Raw genomic sequence first — 22083 nt, forward strand, 5'->3', positions numbered from 1 at the left:
TGAAATAGAAAAGGAAGGAACTCTTCCAAACTCATTCTATGATGCTAATATCACCCTGATACCAAAACCAGACAAAGACACATCAAGGAAAGAAAACTTCAGACCAATATCCCTGATAAACATAGATGCAAAAATGCTCAATAAAATTCTAGCAAATGGCATACAAAAACATATTGAAAAGATAGTGCATCACGATCAAATGGGGTTCATCCCAGGGATGCAGGGTTGGTTCAACATATGGAAATCAATAAACATAGTTAATCATATTAATAGACTTAAAAACAAGAAGTATATGATTATCTCAATAGATGCAAAAAAAGAATTTGATGAAATACAGCATAGCTTCATATTCATAGGGATAGTAGGAACATACCTCAACATTGTAAAAGCTATGTATGCTAAACCCAAGGCCAGAATCATTCTAAGTGGAGAAAAGTTAAAAGCATTCCCTCTAAAAACTGGAACAAGACAAGATGTCCTCTCTCACCACTTCTATTCAACATCATCCTTGAAACTCTAGCCAGAGCAATTAGACAAAAGAAAGAAATTAAAGGGTTATACATAGGTAAAGAAGAACTCAAACTATCATTATCTGCTGATGACATGATTCTATATTTAGAAAATACAAAAATTCCACCATAAAACTTCTAGAATTAATAAATGAATTCAGCAAAGTAGCAAGATATAAAATCAACACCCATAAATCAAAGGCATTCCTATATATCAGCGATGAATCCACTGAAAGAGAAATTGGGAAAACTACTCCATTCATAATAGCCTCAAAAAGTATTAAAATACCTGGGACTCAACCTAATAAGAGAGGTGAAAGACCTCTACAATGAGAACTACAGAACACTAAAGAAAGAAACTGAAGAAAACCTCAGAAGATGAAAAGGTCTCCCGTGCTCCTGGATAGGAAGAATTAATATTGTCAAAAAGGTCATACTACCAAAAGTGTTATACAGATTTAATGCAATTCCTATTAAAATTCCAATTCTTCATAGAAATAGAAAAAGCAATCATTAAGTTTATTTGGAAAAATAAGAGACCCAGAATAGCTAAAGCAATCCTTAGCAAGAAAAGTGAAGCAGGAAGCACCCCAATATCAGACCTTAAACAATGCTAGAGAGCTAGAGTAACAAAAACAGCATGGTACTGGCACCAAAATAGACTGGTAGACCAATGGTACAGAATAGAGGACACAGAGACAAACCCACATAAATATGGTTACATCATACTAGATAAAGGTGCCAAAAACAGTCACTGGAGAAAATATAATCTATTCAACAAATGGTGCTGGCAAAACTGGAAATCCATATGTAGCAAAATGAAATTAAACCTCTAACTCCCAGTCTGCACAAAAATCAACTCAAAGTGGATCAAAGACTTAGGCACTAGAACAGAAACCTTGTGCCTAATAGAAGAAAAAATAGGTCCAAATCTTTACCATGTCAGCCTAGTCTCTGACTTCCTTAACAAGACTCCTAAAGCACAAGAAGTAAAATCAAGAATCAATAAATAAGATGAATTCAAATTTAAAAGCTTCTTCTCAGAAAAGGAAAAAATCAATAACATGAGAAGAGAGCCTACAGATTGGGAGAAAATCTGTACCACATGCACCTCCAATAAAACATTAATCTCTAGGACATATAAAGAACTCAAAAAACTTAACACCAAAAAAACAAATAACCCAATCAATAAATGGGCTAAGGATCTAAACAGACACTTCACAGAAGAAGAAATATGATTGATCAATAAATATATGAAAAAGTGTCAACATCTCTAGCAATAAGAGAAATAAATATTTTATCTCACCCCTGTCAGAATGGCAATCATTAGAATAAAGGAAACAATAAGTGTTGGCGAGGATGTGGGTAAAAAGGTATACTCATACATTGCTTGTGGAACTGCAAATTGGTGCAACCACTAGGGAAAGTAGTATGGGGATTCCTCAGAAAACTGGGAATGGAACTACCATTTGACCCAGCTATCCCACTCATCAGTTTATACCCAAAGGACTTAAAATCAGCATACTACAGTAGCCATGTCAATGTTTATAGCAGCTCAATTCACAGTAGGTAAACTATGGAACCAACCTAGGTGTCCTTCAATAGATGAATGGATAAAGAAAATGTGTTATATATACTCAATGGAATATTACTCAGCTTTAAAGAAGAGTGAAATTATGGCATTTGCCAGTAAATGGGTAGAGTTGGAGAGTACGAGACTAAGCGAAATAAGCCAATCCCAACAAACCAAAGGTGGAATGTTTTCTCTAAAATGCTAATTCACAATAAGGTGGGGGGCACTAAGAAAGACTATCATTACTTAGATTAGGTAGAGGGAAGTGAAGGGAGGGGACAAAAGGGAAGGAAAGATAGTCGAATGAAACAGACATGATTACTGTATGTATACATGTGACTGCATGACCAACATGATTCTGCAACATGTACACTCAGAAAAATGAGAAATTATGTCCCATCTATGTATGATATATCAAAGTGCATAAATGCACTCTACTGTCATGGATAACTAATTTAAAAATAAAAAATTAATAAAAAAGAAGAAATGCATATTTCTCAAGTTGTGAGTGGGGAATGGTGGCAGGGAATCACCTTGTGGGAATCACACCTGAGTTTGCAGCTATGGGAGCCTGGAGATTGCAGCAAATATTGCCTCACTGTCCAGGTCAGCACCTACCAAATGGCCCAGGGTGGCCCCAGGAGAAAACTAGTGAAACAGGTAAAGAGAAGATTGCATGCAGTAATATTCTGGTCTTAAATATAAGAGTTCAGCCTTTTCCCCTTTGAGTCTGAAGGCTCAGGCCACCGACTGAAGAGGATTGGGAAATGGAACAGACTCAGTGATTGCAAGTGGGGATGCATATGATTGCAAGTGGGAACTGAGCCTCAGAAGGCTGCAGTTGTGGAGAGTGGCGTGCGTGAGACCTGCTGTGACACCCTCCCCCCAGAGCAGGTGGTTTCCCTGCCCTGTAAGTTCCTGGCCCTAGGGTTGTGTCAATTTAACCTGTCAAGTAAACTCCTCCCCATAGAATGTCCAGTTCAGAGCTTAGTATCAGCCCCTGGAACTTTCCATTTAGAATTCTGAGTCAGCCCCACTGGGAGTGCATCAATCCAATCTGTCTGGAGTAAATTGCAGTAGAAGGTACTTACCATTCCATGCTAACTTGTACTGTTGGGCAGATACGATGAGAATCATTTTAACCAGCTTTGGTCCCAGGTCACTCCAGTTGCCAGCCTGGTGAGCAACACTGAGAGAGGAAGGATGCTTGCATTAAAGAGTGTACACAGTACAAGACACAAAAAGAAGTAAAGAGGTAGTGAAGGCAAAGTTAGTGAACATCTACTCTTGTCTAGAGTTTCCATCACCTCAATAGAGACAGATTTTCATTTTTCATTAAGAATTTTTTTTTAGATTTGCTGATTGGTACCCACATCACTTTCTGTCTTTGATTTCTCTCTTTCACTCTTTGAATACTCTAACTTTTCTTTTGCTTTCCTTTTCCCATTTTCTCATCTCAAGATTAATTGTATTTTACCATATTTTAAAAATATTTGCTTTGTATAATTTATGAATATAGCATTTCGATTAAAAAAGAGCAAATGACCCTTCCTAAGGTTCATAATTTACCAAAAACCCACTCCAAAGATATTTTACCAGATTAAAAAATTTAAAATAATGAATTTTTTAAAAAAATCAATAAATTCCAACAGAACAAAGCAGAAAAGCACTGAATGAATTAAGAAAGACCACAAAGGTATGAATGAGAAATTCAATAGATAGAGAGATTGAAAAAAAATCACAAATCTTGGAGGAAAAAAAATTCAATAAACCAAATAAAATGCAGTAGAAAAACTAACCAATAGGCTGGTTCAAGCAAAAGAGAATTTCAGGACTTGAAAACAAGGTGGATTATCTAGAATATTCAGACAGTAATAAAGAAAAAAATAAAGAGACACTGAACATAATATCCAAGATCTCTGAGACAACTTTAGAAGACCTAACTTAAAAGTCATAAATTCTGAGATGGAAGAAGATGGCAGAGCCAATCTAGGCAGTGAAACTTCTCCACAGCCCAGAAATGAAGCAGGGAAAAAACAGCTGACCAGAGAGGTGACCAGAGTAAGCAATCTAAATATTGGACAGTTTGAGACTTGGAATTTGGTTACTGGGGCAGAAAATCAGACCCCTGAACCCTGACCATGGTGGGATTAGGGGAAAGAGAGAAAGAAGGAGAGGAAAAGTCGATTCAGCTTACTTCCTTAATAACAGTTTGAAAGAAAAGCAGACCAAGTTAAAACAGGGCAGGAGCAGCAGAAACGGTGAAGGAGATCATATTACTTTTTTTTTTTTTTTTTTTTTTTTTTTTAAGCAGGAGGCATCACCTTAAATTACTACAGAGCCAATTCACAAAAGCCAATCTTTGGACCAACCTAGGTGCACTTCAGCAGATGAATGGACAAACAAAATGTATTGTATATACAGATGAATGGATAAAGAAAGTGTGGCATCTATACACAATGGAATATTATGCAGCACTAAAAAATGACAAAATCATAGAATTTGCAGGGAAATGGATGGCATTAGAGCAGATTATGCTAAGCGAAGCTAGCCAATCCTTAAAAAACAAATGCCAAATGTCTTCTTTGATATAAAGAGAGCAACTAAGAACAGAACAGGAAGGATGAGCATGAGGAAAAGACTAACATTAAACAAAGACGAGATGGGGGAGAGAAAGGGAGAGAGAAGGGAAAGCATATGGAAAAAGTAGGAGACCTTCAATGTTACACAATGTTATAAGAGGTTGTGAGGGGAAAGGAGGAGGGAAAAAAGGGAGAGAATTAAACAACAGCAGAGGAGGTAGAGAGGGAAGATGGGAGGGGAGGGGAGGGGAGGGGGGATAATAGGGGATAGGAATGGTAGCAGAACACAACAGTCACTAATATGCCATTATGTAAAAATGTGAGTGTGTAACCAATGTGATTCTGCAATTTGTGTTTGGGGAGATCATACTACTTAACACAAATTCTGGGTTAAAAAGCTGTGCCAGGCAGGGTAACCATGTTGTTGAGTCTGTAGCTAACCAGCCTCCCTAGAAGACATCAATCCAGCTTCTCCTCACCTACAGATAGTAACAAATATGACCAGAGAGAGCCCCAGAAACACATTGTCTCAGTAATCTGTCAAGAAGGACCACGTAGAAAGTCTGCTACTATCTAAAAGTTACTGACACCCGCTCCCTGTCACTGAGCCTGCATCCAAAGTCCCCACACTGGAAGACAATTGCCAACCACCTAGATAGCACTGATATGTAGAAATCCCAGCAAAGGGAACAAGTGCTAAGCCATTCACAGTCATGAGCTGAGCCCTAGTTATAAGAATGGTACTGCGGTGACATACATCATCAGGATAGAGGCTTCTAAGCCTGCATTCACAGCCCCTACTGTTGCAGACAACTAGAAGCTCTATGTTGCTAGGAAGAAGCCCCTGTGGAGTGGAGTGGGCACTCAGCATCCCACAGCAGGCAGCAACAGCCCTCAGCCATGCACCTTGCACTCCTACATTAAACAGAAATAGCCTGCAAACGCAACAGCCTCCAAGCAAGCAGAGTGCTGAGGGGATCTGAGGCAGGGTGCTGGGCTGACGAACAAGCAACAGCTGGTAAGAAAATTATTGCAACTATGGAAGTATCTCCTATGCCCAAACACCTCTAAGAGGGTCCACAGCTGTAAGTCCCACTTAACTCAATTGTCATGCAGATTCATGGACCCCCAGAAGGCAATCCTGAAGATAACCTAAGCAGTCCGCAGAAAATTTCATGCATACACAATGGCAGTACACCTCATAAAGGGGCTTATGGAAGAGCTTCTCAGAGACATCAGCTATCACTCCGTGTGCCCAAAAGAAGCCCACCAACTTGTAACCTGTGCACTCCAGAGGGGAAGAGCAGCCCCTGACTCCCCACAGACCACCGAGCACCACATCAAACAGATCACAATATCTCAGACCCGCCATGCCTTACACACTCAGAAATATTCATGAGGAACCCACATGAATTTGTTTGTGCTGGATACAAAGAGCTTCCCTTCAGGAGGGCACACGAGACTATACACCCTAACAAGGAGTAACTTGGAAGCTAAGACAATTAGGGACCATCTGCTCTGATCCAACAAAAAGCTAGTAGGTACTTGGACACACCAAAGACTAGCAAGGGGCCTTTGAATTGGATCAGAAGAAAAATGGTGTGATGACTACCACCACAGCCAGAGAAACTTAAAGGTAAAACTGAGGAATGGTAAAGATAAGGAATGGTGGGAATTTTCTAAAAGTCCCAAATTCAGATGAAATCCAAATAAGAAGACTCACTAAAAAGTTTCTCCATCTCTGCATGGATTATCATAAATAGCTTTAACTAATGTCAATTTTGATCCTACAGATATTTTCATATTGAACCAATTGATATTCCGTTATTATTTAATATTGAAGCCATTGGCCCATTTGATTGTATTTTTCTAACATTTCAAAGCATTAACTGGAATCATTCTTTCTTTTTTTCCTAGCTCGGGTTTGCACTTGATATTCTTAGCCTCCCTTTTCCCTCTTGCATTACATGCTTCTGCCTCAAATCCCCTCAACAAGTTTTTCTTCTTTTAATACAAATATAGTTTGTACTAGTTTTCTATCTTTACTTTTTTCCCTTTGCCCTTTTTTCTCTTCTCCCTTTTTCAATCCCTATGTATTGTGATAGTAATTTCATTATTTTTAATAACTAAATTCTCAACTACTCAAGAACATTACTACATTTTTTAAACTGAATTAGAGAAACTGTGAAGAACATTTAAATAAGTTTTATTCCTACAATTCATTAGTACATGGGCTTTGTTATGAAGTGATTTTAATTAATAAGGTTTAGTAGTAGCTTCTCTCAAAGTGGTGCTGATACTGGTGAATAGCAGAGGATACACATTGACAGAGAATATCAAAACTTGGATATTCACCTGGTCTGAGGCACCAAAGAAGATGAAGCTTACTAAATAGTCCCCTGAAGAAAAGTAAAAGAGCTAATCATTCCAGAAGATGGGTAGGCCATAGGGAGAACAAAACTATGATGTTTGCTGGCAAATGGATGTTAATGGAGAATATCATGCTAAGTGAAATAAGCCAGATTCAGAAAGGCAAGGGTGAAATGTTTTCTGTCTTATGTGGAAGCTAAAGCAAAATAAAAGAGGAAAAAGTGGGAGGACCTCATTAAAGGAGAAGGGAGATGAGAGAGCTATAGGAATGGGATTCAGGGGGAAGGAGGAAGGAAGAACTGTAGAATAAAACTGACCAAATGATGCTATGTATGTGTGTGTGTGTACACACACACACACACACACACACACACACAACACATAGTGGTATATGAATATACCACAGTGAATTCCACCTTTGTGTATATCTATAAAGCATCAATTTAAAAAAAAACAAATAAATAGAAGGATGACCATGGAGTAGAGGAAGGGAAAAGGGAGAAATGAGGAGGGGAGGAAAAGAGGACGTACTAAGGACTGAAAGGAAGCAAACTATGTTCTACACATGTATGATTATGTCAAGATGAACCCCACTGATGTGTGTAACCATATGCACCAATAGAAAACATTTTTAATACTCATAGGTTATAAGAAATGAGTAGAGATAGAGGCTAATGAAATAAAAATATAATCAGTGAAATAATAGTGGAAATTTTCCCTAATCATTGGAATGGAATGGGTACTCAGATACTGGAGCCATTTAGAAACCCAAAAACACATGACCAGAAAAGAAACTCTCTCATCAAGAATTCAGAATAAAGACAGAAAGAGTATTAAGAGATGCAAGAGAAAAAGGCTAAGTATTTATAGACCAAACCCATCAGAATAACATGAGGGTTTTCAGAAACTCTAAAGGTCAGGAAGACACAGAATGATGTATTTCAAGCACTGAGAGAAAATAATCACCAACCTAGATTGCTATATACAGCAAAATTAGCTTTTAGAAAGCAAGAAGAAATAAAAACTTTTCAATATAAACAAAAACTAAAGGAGTTCATGGCCACTAAGCCAGCATTTCCAACCATACTTAAAGGAATAATAAACAGAGAAGGGGAATGCAAGAGAAAGAATAAATCTTACAAGAAGAGTAGATATGTAACTGAGAAATAGGCAAGACTCAAACATTAGAAATAGGATAAAATGGCAGGAAATAGTACATGACTTTAAATAAAAACTCTTACTCTAAATGGCCTTCATTCTCTAATTAAAAGACACAGAGTGGCAGATTATATTTAAAAGTGAGCTCAACTGTTTGTTGCCTGCAAGAAACGCATCTCAAAGATATACACAGACTAAAACTGAAAGAATGAAAAATAATATTCCATGCAAATGGAATCTGAATACAAGCTGAAATAACTACATTTGTATCTGTCAAAGATTTAAAACCAAAATTAGAAGAGACAAAGAAGGTCACTACATATTGGTAAAGAGAACAATCCACCAACAAGATATAATGGTTGTAAATATATATGCACTGAATATAAGTTCATCCAAATTTCTTACTCACTATGAAGGGACAGATAGGTCCCAATACAATACCCCACACTCACAAACAGATAGGTCATCTAGACAAAAAACCAACAAAGAAATATCAGAAATAAATTATAGTGTAAAGCAAATTGACTTAACAGGTATACATAGAATATCCCATTTAATAGGAGCAGAATATATATTTTTTTCCATCAGCTCATGGAACCTTCTTCAAAACAGACCATACCTTGGGCCACAAAAAAGTCTTAACAAATTATCAAAATAATTTCTTGACTCTTATCAGGTCATAATTGAATGACACTAGAAATAAACACCATAAGAAACTACAGAAACTACAAAAATCCACGGAGATTGAATGATTAGTATGTCATTGAAGAAATGGGGAATAATTTTAAAAATTACTAGAATCAAATAAAAATATAAGAACAACATCAGCTTTGGGATTCAATGAAGGCAGTCCTGAGAGGAAACTTTATAGCTCTGACTGCCTACATTAAAAAATTAGATCACAAATAAATAATCTAATGATGCATCTCAGTGTCCAAAAAAAACAAAACAAAAAAAAAAAATAAGGAAGGGGCTGGGATTGCAGCTCTATGGTAGAGCACTTGCCTCACACGTGTGAGGCCCTGGGACCCTGGGTTCAATCCTCAGCACCACATAAAAACAAACAAACAAACAAAAACAAAGATTTATTTTTAAAAGAGGAAGAAAGCAAACTCCAATCTCAGAATAAGTAAAGAAATAATGATCAGAGCTTACATTAATAAAATAGAGAAGAAAAGAGCAACACAAAGGATCAATGAAACAGTTGGTTCTTGAAAAGATAAACAAGATTGATTAACCCTTAGCCAAGCCAATCAAAAGAAAACAAAGAAGACCAACATTAATAAAATTAGAGATGAAAGAGGGAGATATTACAACAGATACCACTGAATTCCAAAACATCATTAGGGACTATTTTGAAAACTTCTATTCCAATAAATTAGAAAATATAAAGGAAATGGATAAATTTCTAGACATATACAATCTATCAAAATTAAGCCAAATGGATATTAAAAAAAATCTAAGCTACTCAACAGCAAGCAATGAGATTGAAGCTGTACTAAAAAGTCTCCCAACAAAGAAATGACCAGGACTGGACAGTTTTACCAGGTCTTTAAAGAAAGACTAACTAACATTAACGCACTTCAAACTATTCCATGAAACAAAAAGTGAAGGAATCCTTCCAAACTCATTCTATGAAGCCAGTAGCCTGATGCCAAAACCAGATATAGAGACACACACACACACACACACACACACACACACAAACACATCACAGACAAATATCCTTGGTGAACATACATACAAACATCCTCAATAAAATACTTCCAAACTGAATTGGTACATTAAGAAAATTGTACACCATGATCAAGCTGCTTTCCTTCCAGCAATGCAAGGATGGTTAAACGTAGATTAATCAATAAATATAATATATCACATGAATGCAATCAAGGATAAAACTCTCGTTCATCTCCATAGATGCAGAAAAAGCCTTTGACAAAATTCAATATTCTTTTATGATAAAAGCCCTGAAGAAACAAGGTGTGGAAGTACCTTACTTTGACATAATAAAGATTATATAAGAGAAATCCATGGGAACATCAAACGGGGGAAAAGCATTTTTTTTTTAAATCAGGAATGAGACAGGATGTCACTGTCACCACCTCTATTCAATAGAGACCTTTTTGTTTTAGCCAGAGCAAATAGGTCATAAAAAAATTAAAGGGATCCAAACAGGAAAAAGAGAAGTCAAATTATCCCTATATGCAGATGATATGATCCTAAACTTAGAAAAACTTACAGTGTCCTTCAAAAGACTTCCACATCTAATAAACAAACTCAGCAGAGTAGCAGATAACAAAATCAACACAAAAAAATTAATGGCTTTTCTACACATCAAAAAATAAAGTTTTATAGGTGTTTGGGGTTCCACTGAATTTTAAGTTGAAAGACTAGGTATATTCATAACAGCATAGGGATAAATTAAGGTTTTCATCAAAGTCAGTAAGATATACAGATAGTCCCTTGACTTAAGATAATTCAACTTAAAGTTTCATGCAACTTACATTCATAGAAATTGCACTTAAATTTTAAATTTGATCTTCTTCCAAGCTTGAATTATGAGGTATCATACTCTTGCCACACAACCATGATGCTAAACAATAGATTCTCTACAGTGTAATGTGTTGCTAATCTATGGTGTTTTGGAGATTAGGTGTAATAAATGTTTCTTTGATCAATGGGAAAAAAAATAACTCACTGTGAACTTAGGAAGACAATTCTACTCATAGTAGCTTTGAAGAAAGAAAATATCCATAAATAAACCTAACCAAGGGGGGAAAAAGATCTTTACAATAAAAATTATAGAACTTTGAAGAAAGAAATTGAAGAAGACACTAGGAAATGGAAAGACTTCCCATTTGCTTGGGCCAGCATAATTAATATTGTTAAAATGGCCAAATTCCTGAAAGCAATCTACAGATCAATCAACACAATTCCCATCAAAATGCCAATGAAATTCTTCATAGAACTAGAACTAAACAACTATCCTAAAATTCATATGGAAACATAAAGAACCCTCAATAGACAAAACAATCTTGAGCAAAAAGATCAAGTTAGAGTCACCACAACACCCAATTTTTAAACCTACTACAGAGCCATAGTAACAAAACTCAGCATGTCACTGGCAAAAACAAAACAAAACAAGCAGACATGAAGACCAATAGAATGGAATAGAACAGAGAACAAGGACAAACCCATGCATCAACAGCATCTGATACTTGATAATGGAACCAAAATCATGTTAAAGAAAAGATAGCATCTTTAACAAATAGTCCTGGGAAAACTGATTATCCATATGTAGAAGATTTAAACTAGATCCCTGTCTTACACTGCACAAAAATCAACTCAAAATGTATCAAAGACCTAAATGTAAGACCCAAAACTTTGAAACTGCTAGAAGAACACATGGGGAAAACATTTCAAAACATAGGCACAGGCAGCAATTATTTCCTCCAGAAATAATAGCAATTGTTGACTAATGAAACTGTCAAATCGAAAAACTTTCTGCACAGCAAAGGAAAAAACAGTGAAGAGACAGATAACAAATGGAAGGACATCTTTGCAGCTATACTTCCAATAGTATTAATATCTAGTATATACAAAGAACTCAACCCCTAGCCCCCCAAAACACCCAATCAATAATTAGACAAGTAAACTGAATAGACACTTATCAAAAGAAGTAAGAATGACCAATTAAATGAAAAATTTTACATGAAAAATATTCAACACGTTTAGCCATCAGGAAAATGCAAATCAAAACTACAACTGAGATCCACACCACTGCAAAAGCTGCTATGACATTTTGCTTGAGTGGGCAGTTCATGAGATCACAGCAACACAAGCACATCATAATTTGTGGGAAGAAAACAGTTCTGTGAATGCTCAGAACCACAGATCACAAATCTCTGAATCCCAAGGGTTTTCTCTATTTTTACCATACCAAAAATAGTAATATTAAAAACTGAGACAGATGTATTATTTCTGGGAGGTCTCAGAATAACTTTTGATCTATTGTTTTATATCCACAAGGAGAAACAATGTGATACAACTAATGTCAGAAATCAATAAACTTCATCTTTACATCATTTGAAATAAAATAGGAACAAGAGACAACAGTAACATAGTGATCCTTTTGAAAACAAATTAAATATACCCATAATAATAAATCATGATGATATCAATTACCAATACAAACATTTTTTTTAAAATAAGGTGCTTAAAATAAATGTATAATTTCCTGACTCTGGTAATTATACTGAGGTTATCTAAGAATATGTCCTTTGTTTTTGGAAATATACAATGAAATATTTAGGGATATAGAGTCATTGTGTTTGCAACTTCTTCTGAAATAATTCATGAGATATTATATATGTTGGGTGTATGCACACAAACACAATTTATATATTTATATACACACATGTATATGCATATATACATACAAGTATAGGCTGGAAAAAAATGATTAGATAAATGTGGTAAAATATTAATAGGGAATCTGAATGATGACTATGTGGGAATTCTTAGTACTATTTTCACTTTTCTGTACTTCAAAATTATTCTAAAGTAAAACATTAATGTATAGCATAAAATTTCAAGAAAAAATTCTTAAGGGATAAAATAGCTTTTCTTAGTCAATAAAATGGGAGCTACAGAAATAGTTATTGAAGATGTTAGAACTCAGACAAGAGCAGATAATGGAAGTGTGTTTGCAGGGAGTTAATACCTAGTATTCTGCACCTTACCCAAAATACATATTTTTTTTCAGTCTAGAGAAAACTTCTTAGTAACTTTATGCTATGAAAGACAGTTTCAGTACATAACATTACATACTTTGAGCTGTAGCCTACACCATCTGGTGGGCTAATTAATTGGAATTTATTAAAAGGTAGTGCCAGGTTTGCATTAGTACCAGGACTCACATACAACTCTTATTAATGTATACAAGCAGAAGATTAATGGTAAACTAAATAATAGATTTGTCATTGAAGACAAAGTTGTACTTAGTTGTTTTTATTTTATCATATGTAAGATGACCATAACAGTAATCATAATGATGTTTGATTTTTTTTATACATAGGCAGTCCTTGTTTTGAATGAAACACAGAACTATAAATATGACTATACAAAGTGAAACTAGGCAACTTAATAATCAATCTTACCTTATAATCAATAGAAAAAAACTTACAATTGTCCCACAACCCTCAAATATTTTCTAAAAATGATAAAAACTCTCAGTATAAAAAATAAAAATGAATAAAATAAAAACAGCAAAACATTTAGGACACTGTAATTTAAAACATTTTAAAATTTTTTAAATATTAGAAGGTTGGTGTTTTATTTTCTTTTTAATAATTTTTTTCTTGTCATATAACTTACAATAATGAGCAAGTATCTTTCCTCTCCTTTGGTAAATTGTTATATTCCTAACTTTAGGTCAGCATCCAACATGCTATCCTTTGCACTTTTCTACATCGTGAAACACTTCTGCATTTTTTGTAATGTGACATTGTTTGTTGGTGTCTTTTCCTCTGGGTCATCTTCATCCTTTTCTCCCCAACCACTTTCTTCATTTATGTTGTGAAGTCTATCTGAAAAAAGTCCTCCTGTCTACAAACCTAGACTCTCTCTCTTTTAAACCTAGAGCTTCTTGAAGTATGGTTAGTGCTAACATTCTCATGAACAGGTATTTCTTCTATAACTCAATTTATGTTCAATTTATATGTCACCTCCAGCATTATCAATTTTAAAATATATATATAGTTTTAGTTGTTTATGAACCTTTATTTATTTGCTTATTTATATGTGGTGCTGGGAATCGAACCCAGTGCCTCACATGTATGAGTCAAGCGATCTACTACTGAGCTACAACGCCAGCCCCTCTATTTTTATTTCTTAATTCTTTGCTTCATTTTTATCTTTGTAGGACAATTATTTTCAATTTCCCACTTTTGCAAAATGTCATGTGGGTTTTTCACAAAGAGACAAGAAGGCAACACAACTGTACACTTTCTGTCTGTGGATAAACTGAATAACAGGTGCACAGTGAACGATTGCTGATGGCTTTGAAAGACGTCACAATTAGTCATTGCTTATGGCTTACATCTGTTACTCATGTCAATAGAGATTTGTGGATAAAAAGGTAGAAGTGAAGTTTGCACGTCATGTAGTTACTCAGTTAATATACTGTGGTTAAATGCAATTTGAACTAGGTTGTTGGTGAATCTGTATAATATAACTATAAATCACAGTAGCTAAAATTCAAATCTGTCAGCAGCACAAAGAGAAGACTATGTGTATTTTTGAAGACAGAGTTGATAGGACTTTTTTTAATGGAATGGAGGGTTAGAAAAAAAATGTTTCTTCTTCATTTCTTGGGTACAAATTTAACTTAGTGATATTGATTGACTGGTACTGACTGCCCTTCTTTTTATGCTGTTGTTAGTATATTATAATTATACATAATAGTGGGTTCATTGTGACATATTCATATATCCATATAACATAATTTACTTCAATTAATTCCCTAGTACTTCCTCCTTCCGTTTTCACCTCCCTCCCCCTCTTCCCCTTCCTCTGTTCTTCTGCTCTTCCTTTTATTTATTTAGATGTATTTTTTCATTGGTACATTATGATTATACATAAAAGTTGGATTTATTATGGTATATTCATACACGCATATAGCATAGTCTGGTCAATTTTATTTACCAGTTCTTCCCCTCCCCACCCTTCCTCCCTCCCGCTTGATCTTTTACTATTCCTCTACTGATCTCCCTTCTATTTTTATAAGATTTCCCCTCCTTTTTAATTTCTTTCTCTCTAACCTCTGCATATGAGGGAAAACACTTGACTCCTGAATTTCTGAATCTGCCTTATTTCAATTAGCATGATATTCTCCACTTCTAGTCCATTTACCCATAAAGGGGATAATCTTATTCTTCTCATTCTGCTGAGTAGAACTCCATTGTGTATATATACCACATTTTATTTATCCATTCATCTGTTGGTATACCCATAAAATGCTTCTATACCTTGTGAATTGTGAATTGTGCTGCTATAAATATTGTAATACACATATGGCTATAGTGTGCTGATTTCAATTGTTTTGTGTAAATATTGAGAAGTGAAATAGCTGGGTCAAATGGTGTTTCCATTCCTAATCTTTCGGGGGAATTCCCATACTGGTTTCCACAGTGGTCGTACTAATTTGTAGTCCCACCAAGAATGTATAAGTGTTCCTTTCTTGATTATTTCTGCTCTAACTGGGTGAGATGAAATCTTAGTGTAGTTGTGACTTGGATTTTCCTGACTGCTAATGACTAAGGTGGTGAAGTAGAGGAAGGCAGCACTTCCCATTCACCCTGACCAACTCCTCGATAGCAAGCTCAATGAGGGAAAGGACCACATCTACCTTTTTTCACCACTGGACCATTGATGCTGCACTTTCCCAAATAGGATCTATTTAAGTTCCACAACAACCCCATGAAGCAAGCATCACTAATCAGGAATCTGATGCTGGGAGAAGTTAAGTAATTTAATCTTGTTTTGCACAACTCATGAGTGTTGGGACCAGGACTTTATTCTTATCTTCTAAACTCAAGCCCACTCTTCTTTCCCTTTCCCTCTCAGATCCTCCCTAATAGAAACAGAGCATAGTTTATGAAGCCTTGTTTTGGAAACCATAATACCATTTTTTTTTTAAGGAAAGCTATAGAATCTAAGTGAGAGCAAAGATAAAAAAAAAACTTGGTGTGTTTGAGTCTCTTTCTATACAGATATCCTGAGTTTCCATTTAAATTCTGATCTTAACCTTCATGACAAGAATTAAAAATATTATTATTTTTTTTTATCATAGCAAAAGACTAGCAGTGTCTAATTCACTTTCTCCAGTCTTCTAATTCAAATACTTATTAAAATCCATAAAAATACAAAAGCTGACATCTATATTGATTGAAGGGAAAAGAATACATCCTAGACTTGAGGGGAACTTCTACTACCTCCATAAAACAATGAGGATGAATTAAGAAAAGCATTCCTGAATTGCTCATTCTAATGTGTGAACCAGGATCTAAGAACAAGTAAAGGTACTACATTTACAAGTAAATGTAGAAAAGGCTTTGACTTACATCACTGACTACACCTGACTTGAAGGTGTCTGGGTACATTTACGCGAAATCCACTTCTCTTCTCCAAAGGAATTATCTTCTAATCCACTGACATCTTCCCTTTTCTTTACTACTTCTAAAGCTGTTTCCCCCCCGCCCATTGGCATTCGAATACCATTCTTCTCAGAATGTAATAGTACCAGTAATCATAAGGACAGGCCAATTTCAGCCAGACTTGTTGATCCCAAATATAATGATGAAGGAGGCTATTGTCCTGGCTGTTTTAACATTAATCTGTCAGAATGTAAAAAACACTGCTCTATATAAAAAACACTAGACTATTATTATTTTAGCAAGGAAGTTGCTTAGCAAACATAATTCAACTATCCCAATCATGGGACACTTTTACTTTCTACTTTTTCGCTTTGATATGAAAAGATTTTTTTACAAGTTTATATTTCTTTTAGAACTAACAATAATTTTTTAAGTGTTGAAACTAAGTCTCTCAGAATGTATCAGTAGCCCCTAATAGCCTAAAGTATTCAATCAAATGTAGGTGTAGTATTGAACACCAAAAAACTTAGAGGAAAAAAATTATTTGAGATTGCTCCAAATAATCTGGAGCTGAGAACAAGACTACATATTATAACACAAATATCCCTTACTTTATAGACATTTTATAATAATCACAATTAAAATTTTACATAAAAAGAAACAAATTCATAATACCCCTGTGTGAAAACAAAAGAAAATACTTTTCATTGATGGTGGGTGGAAAGATTTTCCCTACTTATATCATCAGTCGGGATAAATTAAGAAATGCATTTCTGAATTGTTCAAACTCTGCTTTGGGAATCATAATCAAGAAGACTATCAAAAGCAGAGGATTCATTTAAATTTTCCAATGGAAAAGAATGTGCCATCAATATTAGCTGATAAATGTATGTATTTTATAAAATTAAATGAATATGACTATTGTTGTTTTAAAAGAGAATTGGGAAGATTTGACATGCATACCACATAGGATATGAGTAAACTCTCAGAGAATGAGCATATATTTTGCCAGAATGGTCTGGAAAAATTCTGTGATTAATCAGACATATGATTCTATGTTTTATGCAGTTTTCTTGTGGATGTTGCCTAGCACCCACCTCATCCCTTGCCTAATGCCATATGCACTAACCCAGCCTACCCCAACCTCCCTCATCCTCAGATTGAACCTTCCTCAACCCCAAGTCTTTTCATGGGAGTTGGGATGCTGTGGTCTAGGATAAGGATGTCCATTTCAAAAATCACTTAGTAATTTATCTTAAAAATTGAAAAATATTTCTTTGCTTATGCAACAGTAAAAATGATCCTGCATTCAAAAAGCTTATGTCAGATGTACAGATAAAGATGACAGATTGAATATAGGCCTGCAATGTTTGCTCCCTTCCACTCACATAGCAATAAAAGGTTGATTTTTGCTTTTAAAGACATAAATCTCCAATTCTGAAGAGAACAGGAGAGGATATAACTTCAGCAATATTTTGGAAAAGGAAAAGCAGATGGAACAGTGATAACTAATTCAGAGGACTAGGAAAAGGATGGATCCTAATCTGGTAAATGAGAAAGTCTAACTTTACTCATAGAATCTCTCAAAGTCTCAGGTAGGAAGGAACAAGTACTTCCACTTTTTGTGCTGACATAAGGGAAATGGGTTAAGGGCAATTTAAGAAACAGAAGACATCTTCTCTTTTAATCTGTGAACCTGGGCAAATTTCTCCCCCATCATGGCAGATCATTGGGAGTTTATTCTCTGAAGATCTATCACAGTCTGATATTCTTAAATATAATGGACTACCAAGATTCCCAGACAGCTGAGGGAACCCTGCAAACATGAATAATAGAGACCAAGAATACTGAGGGAAAAAAGTACTTGGATAATAAAACACAGGGAAATAATTTGGATAAGAAAAAACAGGGAAAATAATTCTTAAAAATATGCAATAATGTTGAAGAAGCAAGGGGCAAGAGCAGGTAATAAGGCATTCTAAACAGGAACATTGCAAGAACACAAAAAGGTCATGGAGTTGAAAACATGAGGGATAAATGTATCTTCGAAGCTCAATAGATTTATTATTAAATAAAATTTAGGAAATGTTAAGGGAATCTTGCAGACAAAAAAGAGGAGAAAAAGAAATAGAAATAGAAACAAGAAAGGAAAAACAAGAAAGCTTGTGTGTTTGGTTTAAAGTTGTCCTTGTTTTCATTAAGAAGAATATGACAATGTTTTTTAAAGTGTCAAATTATAATAAAACGCTTATAACAAAACTCTGTCCATATTTTCCTACTCCCTGCTTAGTGATTTTAGAGGCAATCACTTTGATTCTAGAAGCTGTTTCTTTCAGATATTTCCGTAACTTTGTATGTTTAAATAATATGTATATTATATTATGTCTAGATGTCAATTTAGGCCATTATTTGACTATTTCCTATTAAGTAGTGGAGCATTATACTCCCTTATACTCCCATCACTTTTGGGTTTTCTTTTCCATGATGCAAATACACCTGTATTTATTTTTCAGATTAAATCAATAGTCACTTTATGTCTATGTAAATATTACTTACAGCTGCACACCATACTACGATTACATTTCATTTCTTATATTTTCACTGAGGTTGATTATTACCATGTTTTATTTAGGTTCAATTCATATACGATAATATGCACCCTTTGTAAGTGGACAATTCAGTGAATTTTTCTAAATTTATAAGACCATCACAATCTAGGTTTGGAACGTTTCCATCACCCCTCAAAGCTCCCCTATGCCTGTTCACAGTCCATCTGCACTTTGACTCCTAGTCCCAGGCAAACACTCATCTGTTTTCTGTCTCTGTAAATGTGCCTTTTCTGGAAACTTCTTATAAGTGCAATCATGCAAAATGTATACTTTTGTGTCTGGCTTATTTCACTAAGCATATTTTGAGATTCATTATGTCATAGTGTGTATCTGCAGTTTGTTCCTTTTTATTAATGAATAGTATTCTATTTTATAACTACACAACATTTTGTTAATCCATTCACCAGCTGATGGATATTTGGATTGTTTTCATCTTTTGCCAACTGCAAATATTGCTTCTGTGAACATACAGGTACGAGTGTCAATGTGGACTTGTGTTTTCATTTCCTTTAGGTAGATATCTAGGCATGGATTTTCTGATATGTTTTTATAAGTTTATGTTTAACTTTTTAAGAAACTGCTAATCTGTTTTCCAAAGTAGCTGTGTCATTTTGCATTCACACATTGTATGAGACTTACAGTTACTTCATAATCTCTATCCGATACTTGATATTTTTAGTCTTTTTGTTTAGAGTCATCTGACATTTTGGTTGCAATAACAGAAGACCATAGTTTAAATTACAAACAATAGAAATTTATTTATTTTGTTCACAGTTTTAGAGGCCAGGAAGTTTAGGAACTTAGAGCCAGTATCTAGTGAGGGCCTTCTTGCTGCATCATAACAGGCAGAAGGGAAAGAGAACATGTGCAAGACAGAGAAAAAAATCAGGTCAAGAAATCCTGCACATACTAGATGAAAATATGGGCCCAACACTCCAACATATAAGCTCAGGAACTGACTTCCTTAACAAGACTACTAAATTGTAAGAAATAAAATCAAGAATCAATAAATGGGATGGCATCAAACTAAAAAAGCTTCTTCACAAGCAAAGGAAACAATAAAAAACATGAATAGAGCCATAATCCCATAGCTGGGGAGGCTGAGGCAGGAGGATCTTGAGTTCAAAGCCCACGTTAGCAACCAGGAAGTGCTAAACAACTCAGTGGGACCTTGTCTTGAAATAAAATATAAAAAAGGTCTTGGGATGTGGCTCAGTGGTACTGGATCAATCCCCAGTACCCCAAAAAAGCAAAACAAAACAAAAAAGAAAGTGAAGAGAGAGCCTACAGAATGGGAGAAAATCTATGCCACCAGCACCTTAAATGAGCATTAATCTCCAGGATACAGAAAGAACTAAAAAAAAATTTAACACCCCAAAACAAAAAAACATGAAAAAATGTTCAACATCTCTAGCATTTAGAAAAAAATGCAAATTAAAACTAAACTGAGATTTCATTTCACTCCAGTCAGAATGGCAATTCTCAAGAATACAAGTAACAATAAATGTGGTGAGAATGTAGGGGAGAGAGTACACTCATACATTGCTGATGAGATTGCAAATTGGTGCAACCACTCTGAAATCAATGTGGAGATTACTCAGAAAACTTGGAATGGAACCACTATTTGACCCAGTTATCCCACTCCTGGGCATATACCCAAGGGACTTAAAATCAACATACTGTAGTGGTGCAGCCACATCAATGTTTATAGCAGTGCAATTCACAGTAGCTAAGCTATGGAACCAATCTAAGTGCCCTTTAATAGATGAATGGTTTAAGAAAATGTTGTATATACATATACAATGTAATATTACTCAACCATAAAGAAGAATAAAATTATGGCCTTTGGTGGTAAATGGAAGGATCTGAAGACTATCATGCTAAGTGAAATAAGTCAATCCCAAAAAACAAAACCTGAATGTTCTCTCTAATATACACATGCTAACACACAATGCAAGGGGTGGAGGTAGGGGAGGGTACAGAAATTCATTGGATTAGACAAAGGGGAATCAAGGAAAGAAAGGGAGATGGGGAATAGGAAAGATAGTAGAATGAATCAGATATAACTTTCCTATGTCATCTATGAACACATGGCTAGTGTAAATCCACATCATGTACAACCACAAGAATGGGAAGTTATATTCCATGTACATATAGTATGTTGAAATACACTCTACTGTCATGTATATATAAAATGAACAAATATTTTAAAAAGAATTCAAGTAACAAAAAATGTTAGTGAGGATGTGGAGGAAAGGGTACAGTCATACTTTGTTGGTGGGCCTGCAAATTGGTGCAACCATTCTGGAAAGCAGTATGGAGATTCCTCAGAAAACTAGGAATGCAACCACCATTTGAACCAGCTATCCCACTCCTCAATATATATCCAAAGGATTTAAAAACAAGATAATACAGTGATGCAGCTAAGCAGCTCAACTCATAATAGCTAAGCTACAGAGCAAACTTAGGTGCCCTTCAAATCATAGCATCATTTTAGTGGGTATACAGCAGTATCTCATCTTTTTTTTTAAATTTGTTTTAATTAGTTACAAATGAAAGTACAATGATCTTGACATATCATACATTTGAATCAGATGGGATATAATTTCTCATTTTTCTGAGTGTACAGGTTGCAGGATTACATTGGTCATGCAGTCACGTATCTCATTTTAATTCACATTTCCCCAATGATTAATTATTTTGAAGTATCCTTTCAAGGACATCAGTGTTAGTATGATCTTTTCAATGAAATGTTTATACAAATTTGTTGCCCATTGTATTCATTTAGTATTCTTTTATTACTATCTTAAGAAATTATCACAAGTTTGGCTGCTTAAAAGAATACAAATTTATTACTTTACAGTTTTTGTAGGTCAAAAGACCAAGAAGGTCTAGTTGGGTCTCATGTAGGGTTTCATAATACCTAAATTAAGGAAATCAGTAGGACTGTGTTCATTTTCTGGAGTTTCTGGGAAAGGATCCTCTTTCAGGTTGTTTCAAGTTGATTCAGGTTGTTGACTGAACTCAGTTCCTGGTGCTCATAGGACTGAAGTCTCTGTTTCCTAGATGGTTATCACCCATGGAACATTCTATTCTCCTAAAGGCTACTTGAGTTCTTTCACTTGC

The 22083-nt window shown here is 35.1% G+C and overlaps 1 long non-coding RNA gene across 2 annotated transcripts in view; it reads right to left on the bottom strand.

The window, feature by feature from the left end:
* LOC143379878 (uncharacterized) overlaps window positions 1–22083 on the bottom strand; it is a 138909-nt gene that overhangs the window by 97870 nt on the left and 18956 nt on the right. For both annotated transcript variants that reach the window (XR_013088577.2, XR_013088576.2), the window contains exon 2: window positions 3174–3271. This is a non-coding gene — a long non-coding RNA (uncharacterized LOC143379878). The remainder of the gene's footprint in view (window positions 1–3173; window positions 3272–22083) is intronic.

The sequence above is a fragment of the Callospermophilus lateralis genome, chromosome 14 (genome assembly GCF_048772815.1).
Source record: "Callospermophilus lateralis isolate mCalLat2 chromosome 14, mCalLat2.hap1, whole genome shotgun sequence".
Lineage (NCBI taxonomy): Eukaryota > Metazoa > Chordata > Mammalia > Rodentia > Sciuridae > Callospermophilus > Callospermophilus lateralis.